The sequence below is a fragment of the Cryptomeria japonica genome, chromosome 10 (genome assembly GCF_030272615.1).
Source record: "Cryptomeria japonica chromosome 10, Sugi_1.0, whole genome shotgun sequence".
Taxonomy (NCBI): Eukaryota; Viridiplantae; Streptophyta; class Pinopsida; order Cupressales; family Cupressaceae; genus Cryptomeria; species Cryptomeria japonica.
Window position 1 is genome coordinate 608,727,649 of NC_081414.1, and position 21,456 is coordinate 608,749,104.

Here is a 21,456-nt window from a genome sequence, read left to right on the forward strand (position 1 = left end):
AGATTCTAAGTTTACTTAATCTTAATATTAATGCTTACTCTTTTGAAAATTTCAAATTTTGGATGCATGGGTCTCAAATTACTCCTCAAAGTTCGGGTTTAGCTAATTTTAGAAAAAGAAAAAAAAAAGTGACCACTTATAACCCCATTTTGTATAAGATCTTGGTGCACTTACCCCATAGGGGCTTCACTTAGTGAACTTGGTGTTGATGTGGATGTTACTCACACATCACATATAAATAAATTCTACAACAGAACCTATCTTTCTTGAAAGATTAATGTATTATTAATCCCAAGGCTCAAAAATGTCAGGCCTTGACTTTCTGATGTTGCTCAAGGTTTTTTGTATTTACTTTTTTCACAAAGGGACTTACATTGCTGGATCTGTAAAAAAAAAGGTCAAATTCTAAAGATAATTGTTAGATTCACAAAATCAACCTCATTTTATGTTCAAAGACCTCCAATCTAATTATATTCAAGTATTTTAAAACACATTTTATCATCAAATTTATTACATTTAATGCTTTAAAAGTTGTGAATTTTAAGGATTTCAAATCTCAAAGAAAATTCAAAAGAAAAAAGGTTTAGAAATAAGAAAAGTTAAAAAATCTAAGTGTACAGTGATCATGCACAAATATGCTTCAAAATTGTAAAAAATGATAATATTTTACCAATCTGTGTTTCACTAGACCTTGTCTCAATTACACACAAATGGTGCAATCTTCAAAGGAATCTTATCACACTCAAAAATCTTTAAAGTGGACCTGAATTCCAGCGTAGCAACTTGAGATTTTTAAGAAATATGACAAGTAAAGTCATATTTATAATCATAGTGACCTTCTGTATATCAGTATTTACAATCTTCATAAATATATTCTAACAATCTCACTGTCTAAGCAACAAGAAACCATGAAGTGAACAAGAATTGGTGATTCCCAACTACATGTCCCACAAAAATCAACAATTTCCAGACTTAGTCTAATCTCCATGAGGATTTTAGATCACTTAGTAGCTTTCTATAAAATTCTAACAATTATCTCTTTCAAAGCTATGCTCGATTCTAACTGCTCTCTTTTTTTAGTCCCCCCAAAATGAGATAATTTTGGGCTATTTATAGAACATAGCACTCAAAAAATTCATTACAAAATATAATCAAAGATCCAAATTCAATCAATAAAAATCTATGGTGGTGGTTGAAAGTCGACACATGGGTGACATCAACTTCTTTGACAGCTGGCACATGGAATACTCTAGAACATTCTTTATTTAGCAACCTCTACAAAATAAACTAGCAATTAGAGATTAAATTGGCTGCAAGTATTTAATTTCCTTCAGAAGAAATAATAAGAACATTATTAAATCTCTTAATCTTTGCAAACTAAATTAATAGATGATTAATTTGTAACTTCATATTTAGATAGCAAATACATTCATGTTTTAATTGGTCAATCATTTTATGCTTATGAATTCCAAATTTCACATTAGAATGGTAATTATTCATGTTTTAAATAGTCATGAATAGCTTTTTTATTTTAATAAATTGTCTCAAATAGTTAATTGTATATTATTCCCCTTGTTATCACCTTTCCGAATCATTTTGAATTGTTAAATTTTATTAAATAATGAGAAAGTTATGACCATTTTACTGATTTATGTGTGTGCATTTTCAGAATTTCTCATTAAAATAATTTTTTATTCACATTTTAAACATTTGTGTACTGCTCTTTCACTTCAAAAAAATATTCAAATTATTTATTAATTCTTATTCCTCTCATCTCCACCTTTCCAAAACATTTTGAATTTTTAAATTTTGTTGGAAAATAAGAAAGTTATGGCCATTTTAATGATTCAGTTAAAAAATGATTTCAAACTGTTCTTTTTGAGGAAACTTTCTCACTTTTGCAGCTTTTTTCATTTTTCAATTTTCTCCACTTTCCCTGGCGCGCATTTTCTCCACTTTTTTCAATCTCTCTTTGTTCAAATTTCAACTTTGTCCACTTTCCTTCATGAGCAAATTTCATTTTGTGAACAAAATTCCATTTTTGGATTTTTTACTTTTCTCATTTTCAACTTTCCAAAACTCTTCAATTTCCCTCACGGACAAATTTCCATTTTATGATTTTCCAGTTGTTCCATTTTCCAAAACTCTCCACTTTCCCTCAAGGACAAATTTCATTTTGAGGACAAATTTCCCATTTTGGAATTTCACAAGTCACCAAAACTCTCCACTTTCCCTCATTTTTCAAATTTTCCCTTAGAAACTTTTCCCATTTTTTTCACAAGGCATTTTGAGGAGGATTTTGGTTTTTGAGGGAATTTTCACCATTTTGGCAAAGTTAGTGCAAATGCTCCCAAATGTCTACCAAACCACAACTTATGCATTTTAAGGAATTCTGGAAAACATCAAAAGGCAACTTGGATTATTTTTTGTTCTTTCTTTTTATGGTGATTTTTTAATTTTATTTTGCATTTATTTTACTTTTTTATTTTATTTTTGTAGTGTCATAAAATTGCGACCCCTGCAATTGTAACCACATTTGGGGTTCTCATCTTGGCGACAACATTTCCTTCCTTAACCAGGACCTATTTCTGCATTTCTAACCCTTCTCTCATCCTCCTTCATATTTTGTGTCTTCTTTAGACCCTGTCTAAGCCCCAAAATAGGGTAGGACAGGGGCGTGGCACTCCTGTCCCCCCTAGGATAGGGGTGTGGCGCCCCTATCTCCACCTCTTAGGGTGGTCCTATGTGCAGGCTGCCCGATCTCCTATGCATCTCTTGTTTTTGATGTTTGTCATTCCTCTTTGTCGACCTTCGGTGGTTGAAAATTAATCCTTGAGGCATGTAAAAAAAGGGAATTCAATACTCTCATTCATGGACGATAGATGACAGATGGATAGCGCATAAACAGATAACAGAGCATAAGGAGAAGATACAATATTTCAAGGTCATTATCAAGCATTCAAGCATTCAAGTCCTCTTCATTCATCCATTGGAGCAACATTACAATATTCATTTGCAAGCATATGTGTGTTTTAAGGTTTTGTCATGTTACATGTCATTTCATACAACATTTGTGATTATATTAAAGAAGCAAAGAAATCATCATCAACAAGTTGCAGATCTACAAGGTATACATCTTCATTGTTTACATTCAAGCATTTGCAATTACTTTCTTTCTAGGTCGATTCCTCAACCTGGGTTTGACTGAGGCAAACCCCTATCCACAACCCCCCTTTCTTCTCTTTTTTGTGTGTAAGTTGCAGGTGTGCAGTTGTAATTGCATGTTTGGGCTTCATTTACAGAGATGGAAGAACCCTTTTCATTTTGCGTATTTTGTGGTGCACCATGTACATTCCCACCATGGTCCTGATGACTTTTCTCCAAATTTGTAGGGCAGATCTGCATCAATCTAATTAGCTTAGATCCAAAGTTACAGCGTGATCCCGAACTGGTAGCTCCTCATTTCACTCATTTCCTCTCTCTTTTCTACATAGTCAACAAGCCAACTTTCTCATTTACAAAAGAGGGTAAATCACACTTCAACCACTTGCAATCCACTCATAATTTACATCCTTGTTCCCCTCGGATTTGGATCTAGTGGATTCAAGCCCCTCTTTTGAATTTAAAGTTCCTCCCAAGTGAAAATCATCCTAGTGGCTTCCTTTCTCTCTCCTAGGTGGGGAGTCACTAGGATCCAAATTTCCACTTTACATTTTTTTGAACCCGATGTCTTACACATTAAATTTGATTTCTCATTCTTAGATCTGATTAATTGCAATTTGAATTTCAAATTTTCATTCTCAAGTTTGATCTATTTGCAAATTTTAGAGGTTAATTGCATAAAAACCCTAATTTTTCATTTTGAGAAAATTAAGCTTGTGAGGTGTAAAATTTTAATTGCTTATTTCAGATTTGATTTCTATTTCAAAATTGCAATTCAAATCTGTCTCTTTATTCTGAAAATTCTGTGGTTAAATCATAAAACCCTAATTTTTAAGATTCTTCTATTTTTTACCTTTGACTGCAAGTTTGACCGATCTAGACATCTCCAAATCGGTTGTTTTTTAGATTCCGCATTAAAAACATAATCTCTATCATCCCTGAAAATTTTGAAAAAAGTTGGTCGGACCATGTGTGTTCCCGCCACGGTCCTTGGCTTTTTTCCCAAAATTTTGGGAGATGGAATTGAATGTATTTTTTTGCTCAAATCTAGAAAATCAACGTACTTTATTAGTTTTAACACTCTCTAAGGTCAAACACAAATTCAAATTTCATCAAATTCAAATGTAATAACCCACCTTAATTAACCCAACAAATTGACCATTATTTTTTTTTGTTTAATTTAATCATTGTGTTTGATTCAATTCCATACTCTGGGCATCCATCCATTTGGATTAGGCATTCATCCATCCGGGATGAGCATCTAACCATACGGGTTAGGCATCGGTCCATATGGGACATAAGATTTCATCTATCCAATACGGGATAGGCATCTACCCATACGGGGTAGGCATCGGTCCATACGGGACATAAGATTTCATCTATCCAATACGGGATAGGCATCTACCCATACAGGGTAGGCATCTATCCAATCGAGATAGGAGGAGCTCTGGCCAGAGACTTAGACTCATCAGGACCATTCGGGTCCTGAGCCACTCACTAAGTACTACACTCTTCTAACAGAAGTGCACCAAGGTCCCTGTCCTTAGGAGTAATTAAATAACATAATACAAGCTTGAATTTTGCCTCAGAAATTGGCTTAAAGCCTCGGGAAGTCAAGCGAATCCATACGGGATTCCTTCCGAGTATGCATTGAATTACTTTTTCCAATTTAATTATCTTATCTTTCAAAATATGATTCTTACTCATTCTTTCTTTTACCAAGACTAGACCCCACCCACGAACGCCTAACTACGAGGGACAACTCCATCCCAAGACTGCCTACATACCCGCTTCAGCACGGGATCAAGGCATAAAGTACGCAGTTCTATTTTCTATTCTATGGTTTGATGTAAACTGATTAGTGGTTATGCAACCCTTTCTAGGGTCAATGTCCCAGACAGTTTCTCTACAGTTACTACCCACGATGGTAGCGCTTAAGCAAAGGCTCAAGATGGCCTATTGATTGTGGCCTAAAACAACTAGATCCTAATTCTTATCACAAGCATCACCCTTGACCCTTTTCTAATTGACAACAATATCTCTTCAAAAATTAATTCCATAAAAGCATTTTTACTTAACCAACCCTAAAGGGGGTTTACTATGGTTTAACTCAATGGATGTAAAATCATTTGAAAATTATCTTATTAGATTATCCATCCAAGGGGAATTACCTACCCCTTGGATTTTAACTTCCAAGTGTCCCTTATTACTCCCCGATGATTTATGGGGATGATGCCATAGACATCGTTGATGTAGCTTTATTAGGCATTAAGTGCAGTAGTTCAACACGACGACATTACCCGTAAGCGTGACCCAGAGGCACCGTAAATACTGAACGCTACTAGGTTTTGGTTTCCATCTTCCTTTATTTAGTTTTCTAACTAAGAGCTATGAAAACATCATGCTTGAAAATAATCATGAAATGAATGTACATAATTAGACCTTTTGAAGTTAATTATTTGAATAACTACTTTGATGGCAACCAAGTACCATTTGATAAAAAGGAGTACCATTCTTCTACAACTCAACTAATTAATATATAATGGTATGATAAGGGCAATTATGAACTCATATATTAAAACATGTAACTTGTATGAAGAAAATGGGAAGGTAACTTGCTCATCAATGAATACAATTTAACATATAAGTAATGTGCATGATGTAAAAATAGTGACATTTACATACGAGATTAAGTAATGTTTACTTCGATCGTGAGAATATTTACTAGTTCCAAATGAGTGATTAGTTTATACTTTTGGGCATTTTGGATCAAATAATAAGACTTATTTGTTTTTAAGTGAGCCAAAATCACTGATCAAGTAGTCCAATAAATCCCTAAAGGGATTGAGACAATAATTTTTTGATTTCAATCCTTTGCAAATTTATTCACTTAAAATTTAACTAAGCAATTGTTAGCAATTAACAAAAAGTGTAAATAAAACAATCATTGATAATTAACTTAAAATTTAACTAAAACAATTATTAAAAATTAACTTAAAATTTAAAAAAATGATTATAAAAAAAAATTAACTTAAAATTTAATTAAAACAATTATAAAAAAATTCCTATTTGCAATTTCAAAGTATAATAAATAAAAAGCGAATTTATTTGGTTTAGTAGCAAATAGGGGGGAGTGGGGACCACGGGTCCCATCACCCCTGCGGTCTTGCATGCGCAGGCCTGTAGGGTTGAGGGGACACCGTGGTCCCCTCCACTCCCCTGTGGCCACTGCCGTGACAGTGACCACAGGGGTAGTGGGGGGTACCACTGTCCCCTCTGGCGGTTACAATAACTGTCGCCCCTGTACGCCTTCGCAACCCTTCGAACATTTTTTGAAAACCGCATCATTACTATTACATGCAACATTAATATATTTAACATTTGGAATAATTTTAATATAATGCAACATTAATAAATTTTAACATTTGACACAAGCTTTATATATATATATATATATATATATATATATATATATATATATATATATATATATATATATATATATATATATATATAGTTTACATTTTCAATTATTTAATAACATCCTTATATATAAATGAAGAGGGTATTCATTTATGAAAATAAGAACATGAATAAAACACCAGATTTCATAGGGGTATTGTTTATTTCTAGAATTTGTTTCTAGTATTCATAGGAGGATTTTATTCAACTGATATTCACAGAGTTTCAACCAATATTCACAGAGAGATTTTATTCAACTCATTTCACGGAGATTTTATTCAACTCATTTCACAGAAATTTTATTCAACTCATTTCATAGAGATTTTATTCAACTCATTTCACAGAGATTTTGTTCAGCTCATTTCATAGAGATTAAAATAATCACAGAGAGATTTAAAAAAATAATCACAAAGAAATTTTAAAGATAGTCACAGTGAGATTTTAAAGATAATCACAGAGAGATTTTAAAGATAATCACAGAGGAATTTTAAACATAATCACGGCGAGATTTTAAAGATAATCATAGAGAGATTTAAAGATAATCATAGAGAATTTTTAAAGATAATCACAGCGAGATTTTGAAGATAATCACAAAGAGATTTCAGAATGAGATTCAGATTTCCATTCGAAGAACCAGATAAAAGAATCAGAGGGAGGAATAAATATCCAAATCACACAGGAAAAATTTTGATTTCAGAAAAAAGAGATTTTAAACAAATAAAGGAATATGATTTTCTTTTGCTAAAATTTTTGGAAGAAAAACAAAAGCAAGATCATGTGCATATTTTCTTGAGGGAAATAAAATAATTTAAATAACTATAATTTACATGCACTATATGAAAGCATCATCATTACTATTTATCCTCAAATAAAAGATTTACAATTAAAAAAAAAAGAGTTTCTTTATATAAAGGAAAATCTATAACTATTGATAATACGAATTCCTCATAAGTAAATGTAAAGATAAACAACGAGGAGAGAACCTAGTTTATCGAGCTTGATGTTGAATCCACTAGCTACCCTTATGATCTTTCCTTGCAACTTGAGAGAAATCCTTCAAACAACAACTTAAAATTCCTGCAACGAAAATGAGACTACCAAAAAGATCTATTTCTAAAACTTGGGAAATTTTCTTCAAAACATAATCAACTCCCCTCTTTGAAACTTGCATATAATTTTATAAGAAAATTCCCTCTATTCCACTATCTAGAAAATTTAATTAAAAAGGAGATTCTTTCCCAATTTTGGACTTCATGCAAATTGATTAGACTTAGTGGAGGAGTTACATGCAAGATGGTGGAGAATCCTCTAGAAGCTTCTTATTCTTCCTACAACATGTGCCATAATTGGATGTGGAAAATAAATAAATAAAGATAATGTATATTTTCCATGTGTGTGTGTGTGTGTGTGTGTTATTATTTTTCATTCTTTTTATAACATTTACTTAATCATTTAAATAGCTAATCCAAAGAGAAAATAAAATTGTAATTTAAATCCAAAAGTTATAAAGGAGGGTTGTGACATCCTCCCCCCCTTAATTTGTGCATCGTCCTGATGCACTTATTGAATGCATCCAAAAGATTCTATAGCTCATGATTAAAACAAAAAAGGAAACAACTGCTGCATATCCTTAGTAACTTCCCACGTGGCATTCTTTTCATCAAACTGGTCCCATTGTACTTTGCACTGATCAACCTCTTTGTTGTGCAACTGGCACTAGCGCCTCTCCAAGATTTTGAATGGCTCTATCATTATTCCTCCCATTTCCTGGACCTGTAAGGCATCCCAATTCAAAATGTGTTTCTAATCAGGTACATAATTTTTAATAAGAGATACATGGGAGACATCATGGATTCGGCTCAACTGGGGAGGTAAGGCCAACCAGTATGCAACTAGATTAATCCTTCCCAATATTTCAGAGGGTCCAACATAACGAGGTGCAAGCTTAGTCTTTTTCCCAAACCTTATGGAACTCTTGTGTGGCCTAACCCTTAGGAAGACTTTCTCTCCCACCTCAAACTCCCTTGGTGTCCTGTTTTTGTCTGCATAACTTTTCTGCCTATCTGAGGCTTCCTTCAATCTTTGCCTAATTTCCTTAGTTTTCCTCTCCATCTCTTTCAACATATCTGGTCCGACAATCACTCTATCTTCAAGACTATCCCAAATCAAAGGTGTTCGACATGGTCTACCATACAAAGCTTTGAAAGGTACCATTACCAAAGATGTTTGATATGTATTATTGTAAGCAAACTCTACCAGAGGTAGGTACTCTTCCCATTTGTTCTGTTGGTCCGTGCAGTACATGCGAAGTAGGTCTTCCATAATTTGATTTGTCCTTTTTGTATGACTGTCGGTTTTAGGGTGGTATGCAGTGCTAAAAAATTTAGTTGAGTTCCCAAAGCTGATTGAAGAGTGGTCCAAAATCTTGAAGTGAATCTAGCATCTCTATCTGATACGATTTTCTCTGGTATTCCATGCAACCTAAATATTTCCTTAACAAAACGCCTAGCCAAGGTAGGTGCATCATCCGTCAGATTCCCTGGTATAAAGTGTGCCACCTTAGTGATTTTGTCAATTACCACCATTAATGCATCATTCCTAGAAGGTGACATGGGTAACCCTTGCACAAAATCCATGCTAATAACTTGCCACTTGTGTTGAGGTGCAATTATAACAATCCAGCTAGATGTCTATGTTCTGCCTTTACTCTTTGACACTCCAAATATTTAGCCACATGCTTGATAATGTCATTCTTCATCCCTTCCCAAAAGTATAACTTCTTTAGATCTGCATAAAGTTTGTTAACTCCTGGGTGCCCTGAATAAGGGGCATTGTGAGCCTCCGACAAGACTACTTCCCTTAAGTTCCCTGAATTAGGAATATAGATTCTATTATTGTATCTGAGCAACCCATCTTCATCTAATGTATACCCTTCAATCTTAGGATTTGTTGGATCATGTTCTAATGTCAATTTGACTTGCTCATACCATGGGTCGTGACCTTGCTCATCCATCACCTGCCTTTTGAAAGAAGTTTTGAATGTTTCTATAGTCATCAAGTGTCTCCTCCTACTCAAAGCATCTGCCACCCTATTTTCCTTCCCCTTAATATATTCAATTTCAAAATCGTATTCACTTAGAAACTCTAACCACCTTCTTTGTCTGGCATTTAAGTGGGGTTGGTTAAAGATGTACTTTAGTCCTTGGTTATCTGACTTTAACTCAAAGGGCTTCCCTAGTAAGAAGTGTCTCCATTTTTGTAGGGCATGCACAATCGCTGCCAACTCTAAGTCGTGGGGTGCATAATTGACTTCACGAGTCTTTAGCTTTCTGGATTCGTAAGCTACTACCCCTTCATCTTGGACAAGTACTCCTCCTAAACCTTCAATAGAAGCATCAGTTATGACTGTGAAGTGTCCATTCGGATCTAGTACTTTTAGAATGGATGCTAAAGTTAGTTTCCCCTTCAAAATTTGGAATGCCTTATCACTTTGTTCTGTCCACACAAACCTTTTACTCTCCCTTTGTAATGAGGTGATGGGGTTTGCTATCTTAGAGAATCCTTCCACAAACCTCCTATAGTAACTTGCTAGCCCCATAAAGCTTCTTACCTCTGAAATGTTTTTAGGGATCAACCATTCTACTATTGCCTTTATTTTATCTGGATCAACTGCTATTCCTTCCTTTGATATTATATGCCCAAGGTAGTGAATCTTTTCCTTGAAGAAGGCACATTTTGACAATTTCCCATATAACTTATGTTCTCTCAACCTTTGCAAAACAGTTTGTTGGTGCACTAAATGTTCCTCCTCATTCCTAGAGTAAATCAATATGTCATCCAGAAATACCAAAACAAATTTATCCAAGTAGTCATGGAGTACACTATTCATTAGGTTCGTAAATGCAACTGGGGCATTGGTTACACCAAAAGGAACTACTGTGAATTCATAATGCCCATGTCTAGTCCTAAAAATTGTTTTCGAAATGTCTTCCTCAATTCTGAGTTGATGGTACCTTGACCGGAGGTCTATCTTTGAGAAAACTGCTGCTTCTTTCATTTGGTCAAAAAGATCCTCTATGCGAGGTAAGGGATACCTATTCTTTATGGTGACTTTGTTCAACATCCTATAGTCGATGCATAGCCTTAAGGTTCCATCCTTCTTCTTAACAAACAAAACTGGCACTCCCCATGGTGATACACTTGGCCTTATTAATCCCTTAGCTAAGAGTTCCTCTAATTGCATTTTGAGCTCTTGTAATTCAGCTATGTTCATTTGGTAAGGTGCCCTTGATACTGGTTCAGCTCCTAGTAGTACTTCGATAGAAAACTCAAACTTCCTTTTAGGGGGTAAGTTGGGTAATTCTTCTGGAAAAACATCCTTGAATTCTTTTAAGAAAGGGGTATTTTCAAAGGTTGGTGTATTTTCCTCTTTTCCTTCATCAATTTCAACCATATAGAGTAGGCCTCCTCTTCTTCTTTCCTTCTTTAATTGCATGGCTGATATGGTTTCTATATTAATGGGATTAAACTTTCCTTGGATTTTGACCCTTTTTCCCCCCATCATCCAAACATTCAACAACTTTGTTATAGAAATCTAAATTAGCTTGATGGTCTGTTAACCAACTCATTCCAATAATTATATCATATAATCCTAGGGGTGCCACATAGAGGTCTACCCTTGATCAAACTCAAGAAATTGTACCCTTGCCCTTGACAAACGCTTAGTTAGTTCTGGATTTAAGATTTTTTTAAAATTTAATTTCTATCATTGCAAAACATTCACTTAGTTGTATAAATTGAAGTGAGCACAAGGCCTAGATTTGAACCTTTGCTCTGATACCACCTTAATTAACCCAACAAATTGACCATTCTTTTTTTTTGTTTAATTTAATCATTGTGTTTGATTCAATTGCATGCTCTGGGAATCCATCCATTTGGATTAGGCATTCATCCATCTAGGATGAGCATCTAACCATACGGGTTAGGCATCGGTCCATACGAGACATAAGATTTCATCTATCCAATACTAGATAGGCATCTACCCATACGGGGTAGGCATCAGTCCATACAGGACATAAGATTTCATCTATCCAATACGGGATAGGCATCTACCCATACGGGGTAGGCATCTATCCAATCAGGATAGGAGGTGATCTGGCCAGAGACTTAGACTCATCAGGACCATTCGGGTCTTGAGCCACTCACTAAGTACTACACTCTTCTAATAGAAGTGCACCAAGGTCGCCGTCCTTAGGAGTAATTAAATAACATAATGCAAGCTTGAATTCCACCTCGGAACTTGTCTTAAAGCCTCAGGAAGTCAAGCGAATCCATACGGGATTCCTTCCGAGTATGCATTGAATTACTTTTTCCAATTTAATTATCTTATCTTTCAAAATAGGATTCTTACTCATTCTTTCTTTTACCAAGCCTAGACCCCACCCATGAACGCCTGAGTACGAGGGACAACTCCGTCCCAAGACTGCCTACATACCTGCTTTGGCACGGGATCAAGGCGTAAAGTATGTAGTTCTATTTTATATTCTATGGTTTGATGTAAACTGATTAGTGGGTATGCAACCCTTTCTAGGGTCAATGTCCCAGATAGTTTCTCTGCGGTTGCTACCCATGATGATAGCGCTTAAGCAAAGGCTCAAGATGGCCTATTGCTTGTGGCCTAAAACAACTAGATCCTAATTCTTATCACAAGTGTCACCCTTGACCCATTGCTAATCGACAACAATATCTCTTCAAAAATTAATTCCATAAAAGCATTTTAACTTAACCAACCCTAAAGGGGGTTTGCTATGGTTTAACTCAACGGATGTAAAATCATTTGAAAATTATCTTATTAGATTATCGATCCAAGGGGAATTACCCGCCCCTTGGATTTTAACTTCCAAGTGTCCCTTATTACTCCCCGACGATTTATAGGGACAATGCCACAGACATCGTTGATGTAGCTTTATTAGGCGTTAAGTGCAGTAAATCAACACAACGGCATTACCCGTAAGTGTGACCCAGAGGCACTGTAAATATTGAACGCTACTAGGTTTTGGTTTCCATCTTCCTTTATTTATTTTTCTAACTAAGAGCTATGAAAACATCATGCTTGAAAATAATCACGAAATGAATGTACATAATTAGACCTTTCGAAGTTAATTATTTGAATAACTACTTTGATGGCAACCAAGTACCATTTGATAAAAAGGAGTACCATTCTTCTACAACTCAACTAATTAATATATAATGGTATGATAAGGACAATTATGAACTCATATATTAAAACATGTAACTTGTATGAAGAAAATGGGAAGGTAACTTGCTCATCAATGAATACAATTTAACATATAAGTAATGCGCATGATGTAAAAATAGTGACATTTACATACGAGATTAAGTAATGTTTACTTCAATCGTGAGAATATTTACTAGTTCCAAATGAGTGATTAGTTTATACTTTTGGGCATTTTGGATCAAATAATAAGACTTATTTGTTTTTAAGTGAGCCAAAATCACTGATCAAGTAGTCCAATAAATCCCTAAAGGGATTGAGACAATAATTTTTTGATTTCAATCCTTTGCAAATTAATTCACTTAAAATTTAACTAAGCAATTGTTAGCAATTAACAAAAAGGGTAACTAAAACAATCATTGATAATTAACTTAAAATTTAACTAAAACAATTATTAAAAATTAACTTAAAATTTAACTAAAACAATTATTAAAAATTAACTTAAAATTTAAAAAAACGATTATAAAAAAAAATTAATTTAAAATTTAATTAAAACAATTATAAAAAAATTCCAATTTGCAATTTCAAAGTATAATAAATAAAAAGTGAATTTATTTGGTTTAGTAGCAAATAGGGGGGAGTGGGGACCGCGGGTCCCATCAACCCTGCAGTCTTGCATGTGCAGGCCCGCAGGGTTGAGGGGACACTGTGGTCCCCTCCACTCCCCTGCGGCCATTGCTGTGGTAGTGACCACAGGGGTAGTGGGTGGTACCACTGTCCCCTCCAATGGTTACAATAACCGCCGCCCCTGTACGCCTCCACAACCCTTCGAACATTTTTTGAAAACCGTGCCATTACTATTACATGCAACATTAATATATTTAATGTTTGGAATAATTTTAATATAATGCAACATTAATAAATTTTAACATTTGACACAAGCTTTATATATATAGTTTACATTTTCAATTATTTAATAACATCCTTATATATAAACGAAGAGGGTATTCATTTATGAAAATAAGAACATGAATAAAACACCAGATTTCACAGGGGAATTGTTTATTTCCAGAATTCGTTTCCAGTATTCACGGGAGGATTTTATTCAACTAATATTCACAAAGTTTCAACCAATATTCACAGAGAGATTTTATTCAACTCATTTCATAGAGATTTTATTCAACTCATTTCACAGAAATTTTATTCAACTCATTTCACAGAGATTTTATTCAACTCATTTCATAGAGATTTTGTTCAACTCATTTCACAAAGATTAAAATAATCACAGAGAGATTTTAAAAAAAATTCACAAAGCAATTTTAAAGATAATCACAACGAGATTTTAAAGTGTAAAGCGGAAAATCGCAATCGAACCCTAGTTGCACTCCCCTCTTCCAACTCCGAGGAGAGAGAAGGGAGGTTCGCTAGGATTCGATGGTTTTCACTTAAGGGAGAGACTTTACATTCAAAAGAGGGTTTGAAACTCATAAGATCCAATCTCACACAATGCAAGATTGGATGCTAAATGAATTTCAAGGGTTCAGACAGCAAGGCTACCCTCTTTTGTAAAGAATGTTGATAGAGGAATTAAGCTAGGAATGCATAGAAAGTGACAAAGATTTGCTTATAAACTGAGTTCGGATTATAGGATAAAGCTGCGGACCTGGATTTAGCAGTAAAATGTCGATACGGCGCTGTCCTGTAAATTTGAGCAAAAGTTGTCGGGACGATGGCGCCCGGCGCCATGGTCCTCCGAAAAATCCGCGAAACGAAGGGGGATCTGTTCGTCTCTGCACAAGGATTCCAGATCTTCAATCTCAGCCGCGTATCTGCAACCTACACACAGAAAAGTGAAGACGATTGGGGGGGTTAGGGATTAGGGGTTTGCCTTTAGGTCAAACCTCGGTTTTGGAATTAACCAAGAAATGAGCAAGTGTTGTAAATGTAAATGACTGTAATGTAAAACAAGTACTAATACCTTGTTCTAAGGATGTTTGTATCCTTATGTGCGAAGGTTTAGATGTTGTTGTTTGTTGTATGTTGTAGTAGCATGTAGTAAGTGATCTCCTCTTCAATGGTTGAATCCTTGACTTGAATGCAACACTTAGCCTTGAATGGAGACTTGAAATGATCAATTGCTTGAATGCTTGAATGCTTGAATGCTTGAGTATAGTTTCCATGCCATATCTTCTTATCTTCCGTGTCCCCAAATGAGAGAGGAAAATGTAGTTTATATACTTGTCAATTAGGGCTGATAGACTGATTTTCCCGACCTTAGGCCGACCAGGAAATGTAATTTCCAATTTGCAAACAAAAAGACCCGCAATCTCCTTAGGAGACCGGGCCCAAAATAGGACCCAGGGACCAGGGCGCTGGGCGCTCTGGTCCCACCTCCCGGGACAGCAGGGTGCAAGGAGGTTCAGGCCAGGGTGCTTGAAAAATGCAGTTTTTGGTGTCGTGAGCAAGTTTCGGGGTCTCCATTCAGGTTGCGTGTTGCGTCACCATCGTGAAGACCGAAATGCAGTCGAAATTACAAGTGTCGCAATTTTAGGACGCTACATTTAGCCCCCACTTTAGTGGGAGTATGTATGCTCATACTTCCGGTAAAGTACAAGGAAACAACATTGAAAGACTTTCACCACGTCAAGGAGGCAAGACACACCAAGCCCCCAGTGGACTAAGGATCTTACGACTTCGATTGACAAAGTAAAAGGGAAGATCACGAGGGAGAACCATGACTGTCAGTAGTAAGGTTCCCTCACTATGAGTCATGCAAAAGAAATACCAAAAATTTTCAAGGCAAAGCTAAGTTCGCCAAGAAATTTTCAAGTATCTTGAAAGGATAGACAGGGTGTATGCCCCCCTACGTTAAAGTGATCGCACACGCCTCAACGGGGGTGATTGCTTTAACGTAGTGATACACATAAGAAATGAGAAGGGAAAGGAGCACGTTATCGCAAAGATTTAGCCCCCAAGTGTGAGATAAACCCAAGGATAATAGACACAAACACAAAGCACGAGGTGACTTCGCTTTCCTCAGGGTCAGTATGTTGTATGATAAGTCATGTATATATCATATGTATGTATGCATAATTGTTCTTCATTCCCCAATCAAGGAAGGTCACTTAGAAGAAGGGAACACATGTGTCTGTTGAGTCAACATGAGAGAGACCAAAAGAGATCTCAATGCTTTGCATCGTCCTCAAGTAGACAACACTAAGGACGACAAATAGAAGAATGAGAATAACATATAGAAGAAGTAACAAAAGAGAGGAGGAGAGAATCTGCTATGCTAATGTAACTAGTCTAGCACGTCATCTACCCCCCGATCTTGCTGATCAATGTTTCAGGAAGGCAGGGAACACGCTAGAGGAGGAACATCCAACACAGCAGATGGAGCTATCACAAGATCCAAACAAGGTCTATGTTCATGTTCCAAGCCACATTGTTTTTGTCTAGGAGCTAGGATAAGTGCTTTAGAAAATTCATTAGATAAATGGTTATCAACATCAACAAGTTCATATTCACTATCAGAAGCAAGAGGAGTAACATGTTCATCATGAATAACATTTTCATCTATATCATCATCAAGATTTATAAAAATAGGATCTTTAACTCGCACAGGATCAAGACCATCACGCATCTTATGTTTAGGAGATTTAGGCTCAATTTCCGGCTGAGGAGAAAATGGAATAATGCTTGTTGAAGGTGTTTTTGGAGATTGTAAAGTTTGAGAAGCGGCTGCTTGAGCCCTAAGACGACGCTTTCGTCGGCATTCGCGTGCAGAACGATTTCGTCTAGTCTTAGTAGGAAGTGTAGAAGATAGAGGAGGAGGAATGTTCTCATCCTTATCACTTGGGTGTTTAGGTTGTGGTCTCTTAGGCTGGATAATAGGAGAAGAAGAAGGTCTCTTCTCTCTATAAAAGGCAGGAGGAGGAACTGCTCCATATAAAGGAGGAATTTTTGGTTTAGGAAGAAGACCAAGTCCATCATGACGAGGAGGTATAGGTCTACTTTTAGAAGATTTATTAGGCACAGACATAGTCATATCCATAGGAACGGGTTGGGAATCTTCTTGAGGAAAGACATTAGTTTTATCTTTCAAAGGAAGAACTTCCTTCTCAAGAATGATAGGAATGTCAAGTTTAGGTGTTCTAGGTTCACTTAAAGATAGGATCATATCTGTTTTCCACTTTTGATAATATTTGAAAAGATGATCACTTCGCGTAGGAAGAGACTGGAATTGTTTAGGCCAAAAGTAATCAATAGGAACACTAGAAGTTCTCTCAGCTGGTTTAAAGAGACTATGATTGACAGTAACAACTTCACCATTATGGGGAAATTTCAAACACTTATGTATAGGAGAAGCAATAGCTTTCATGGAAGATAGCCAAGGATAGCCAAGCTTCACACGAAATTGTTCGGATGAAGGGATAATAGCAAAGTTCACATCAAGGGATTTGTTATGGACCTCAATAGGTAATGTAATAGAACCAATTGCAGGAGAAGAAAATGCATCAAATAATTTCACAACCACATCTGTTTTGTCATAGATCACTTGATTCAATTGCAAAGTAAAAAGAAATTCCTGAGTAATAACATTAACCATGCAGGAAGAATCAATAAGCACTCCACGGCAAGGTGTATGCTTAACTTTTGCAGCTATGTATAAAGGACCATCAGGTGCTCTAATGGTTTCACTAGAATCAAATGTGATGGAAGGTTCTTTAGGGTTTTCTTGCTGCTCTACAAAGTTAATCACATTCGGAGTTATAGACACAAGACCATCAGATGAGAGAGAGGAATCATTAGCCTCAATCGCATTAGAGGTATGAGAAGTATGAGAAGGTAATGGATCAGTAAAAATCTGAAGATTTTGGTTGAGAGGAGCTACAGATGTGTTGCCTTTATCATTCACTCCAGAAACAGAAATAGTATTATTATCAATCAAATCTTGAATTTTACCCTTTAAAGAAAAACATTTTTCAGTATCATGACCAGGCTGACGATGAAAGTGACAAAAATCTTTATGATCAAAATAAGGTGAAGTAATCTTTGCAGGATCAATTTGGCTTATAGGAGGAAGAGTAAGCACATTTTGTTCCAATAACTTATTCATAATACCATGCAATGATTCATTCAAAGGAGTATACTTTCTTTCTTTCTTGAAAAATTTAGAAATAGGAGGCACACCTGATGCTACATTCACATTGTTGTTGATGATGTTTTCATTGAATTTGATGGAATCTCTGTTCAGTTTAATCTTCCCAAATGGTTGTTGACTGCTATCACCCTTATCACTCGGAGCCATAGGATGTGATTGTTCCATTTGACTCACAGTCAGTTGATAATTGTGAAGAGTTGCACACAACTATTGGAAAGAAGTAAACTCAGAAAACAGAAGTTTGTCTCGAATATCTTTTTGCAAATTAGAAATAAAGATTCTTTGAATATCATTGTCAGGCACCGGAAAAGAAATTTGAGCATACAAATGCTTATATCTACCAATGAAATCAGTCACTTTTTCTTTAACACCTTGTTTACAATGCATTAAATCAATCAAAGTAACTTTTGGACTTATATTGTTTTGAAATTGTTGAATGAAAGCATTTGCAAGTTGTTCGAAAGAAGTAATAGAATAAGAAGGCAACGAGCAATACCATTGTAGGGCTTTGTCTCTTAATGTTCTAGTGAATAGTTTTGCAAGCAACCTTTGGTCATAAGCAAAATCAGTACAAATTGTTTGAAAAGTCTTAACATGTGTTAGAGGATCTCCTTTACCATTATAAAGCTCCAAATGCGGGATTTCAACATGTTTAGGAGGGATAGCTCGAACAATGTCAAGAGAAAGTGGGCTTGCAACATCAAATGTGGGCACACTAAACTTAGATTGATTCATAGAGGCAATTTGTTGCTGTAAAGAAGAGACAGTTTGTGCAAGATTGTTAATGGTCGCTTCAGTCGAAGAATTCATATTCGGTGTGTTAGATTGAGATGGAGGTGTTATGTTATTGAAAGAAGGTAGAGAGTAAGGTGGTGGGACCCTATGATAGTCAACCATAGGGGATGATTGGATAGGAGGAACACTACAAGGAGGAATGGAATGGTTAAATGAATTGCCCCCTTGCGTCATGTTCATTTGTGAAGATGTAATAGGAACACTCATTGAAGGAATGTATGAAGAAGTCAGATTAAATGAAGGAATAGGATTAATTGAAGAAGAGGGATTGCCCCCATGACTGGTAATCACAGGAGGAATGTCTTGTATAGAAGTAGCCATGATGTTTGATGTAAAGGTAGGTATGCTAGCAATAGGAGTTGTCAAAGGAATAGAATGATTGTCTTGTGTAGGAGGTTGTGTATAACCTAAAGATTCGGCACAACTCTTTATAGGCATCACATTTGAATCCACAATATGTGCAATACCACACAAAATATCAATTCCATTCTTATCACTTTGAAGCATGTGTTTTAGACCCTCAATTAAAGGAAGAGCTTGACTATCGGGATACTCATGAGACATCCATTGGTGAAAATCGTCAAATTGGTTATCCAATTTCGAAAGTTGTTCAACAGAAACCTCATGGAGAGCTTCTTCATCATTAGGAGGATTAGAGGAATTACCCATATCCTCGTTAAAAAGGCTATTCAAATTAGGTTCCATCTCCTCGGTAGTTAAACCTCGGAAAGACTTAATTCTACGGCTTCGTCTAACGGGAATAGTGTAAGTAGGGCTTGTTGTTGTAAAACTCATGCACTAGAGAGAGAGAAAAGATTTTGATTTTAGAGGTAGCAATTTTCAGTAAAACCAACCAATCTTCCAGATTTAAGCTGTTAAATGCAATCACGACAGTCTCCCGAAATTTCAGAAAAAATGTTCGGGACCGTGGCACTCGGAGTGCAACACGGTCCTTGCAACTTTTTTCGAAATTTGCAGGGATGAAAGGTATGATGATTTTAGAGCTAATCTGAAAAAATTGAGGGATTTTACGATCTGTAGATAGGCCAAATTAAAGTTGCAATCTCAAAATTGAACCCTACCAAGATTGTCAAAAAATGCAAAATTTGAATTTTGAAAGAGAGAGGGAAACTGAAATTTTGAATTTTATGATTTTGGAGGGAATGTCAAAAGCAATGCAAGTTTTGAAATTTAAAAATTGACTCAATTTCACGCAAAATTCAATTTTGAAAGCAGAAATCGAAGTTGTTGTAATTAAGCACTTAATTTCAAAAGTCACAAATTGCAAGAATTTGAATAAAGCACTGAAATTTCGAATGAATGCAAACACACTTTTCAGATTTAGGACAGTAAGAAACACAATTTTGACACAAAATTTCAATTTCCACAATTTTTGAATGATTAGGAGCCTTAATCCAAGCAATCACAAGACCAACTTTGACTGTAATTTTGAGAGTGTTATAATTGATAAAATCAGCCAAAATTCTGGATTTTAGCAGGAAAATACAGTAAGATCTTGCTCTCGAAATTTCAGAAAAAATGTTGGGGACGATGGCGCTCGGAGTGCACACGGTCCTCACAACTTTTTTCCAAATTTTCAGGGATGAAAGATATTGTGATTTTATTGCGGAATCCAAAGTTACAGCTGATTTGGAGATGTTTTGATTAGTGAAATTGTCGGACAAAGATTGAATTAAGAGGGTTTCAAAAATTAGGGTTTTGACATTTAACCACTTAATTTTCAAAATTAAAGCACAGATATGAATTGATAATTTGTAATAGAAAAGCAGATCTGAAGCAAGCATTAACAATTAAACATTTCGCAAGTTCAATGTTCAAAAAGAGAATTTAGGGTTTTTATGCAATCACCTCTAAAATTTTGCAAAAGATCAAACATGGAAATGTAATCAAGGAATCAATTTTCAGATCTAATCATGAATAATCAGAAAGGATGTTCACATCGGGTTCACCAAAATGTAAAGCGGAAAATCGCAATCGAACCCTAGTTGCACTCCCCTCTTCCAACTCCGAGGAGAGAGAAGGGAGGTTCGCTAGGATTCGATGGTTTTCACTTAAGGGAGAGACTTTACATTCAAAAGAGGGGTTGAAACTCATAAGATCCAATCTCACACAATGCAAGATTGGATGCTAAATGAATTTCAAGGGTTAAGACAGCAAGGCTACCCTCTTTTGTAAAGAATGTTGATAGAGGAATTAAGCTAGGAATGCATAGAAAGTGACAAAGATTTGCTTATAAACTGAGTTCGGATTATAGGATAAAGCTGCGGACCTGGATTTAGCAGTAAAATGTCGATACAGCGTTGTCCTATAAATTTGAGCAAAAGTTGTCGGGACGATGGCTCCCAGCGCCATGGTCCTCCGAAAAATCCGCGAAACGAAGGGGGATCTGTTCGTCTCTGCACAAGGATTCCAGATCTTCAATCTCAGCCGCGTATCTGCAACCTACACACAGAAAAGCGAAGATGATTGGGGGGGTTAGGGATTAGGGGTTTGCCTTTAGGTCAAACCCCGGTTTTGGAATTAACCAAGAAATGAGCAAGTGTTGTAAATGTAAATGACTGTAATGTAAAACAAGTACTAATACCTTGTTCTAAGGATGTTTGTATCCTTATGTGCG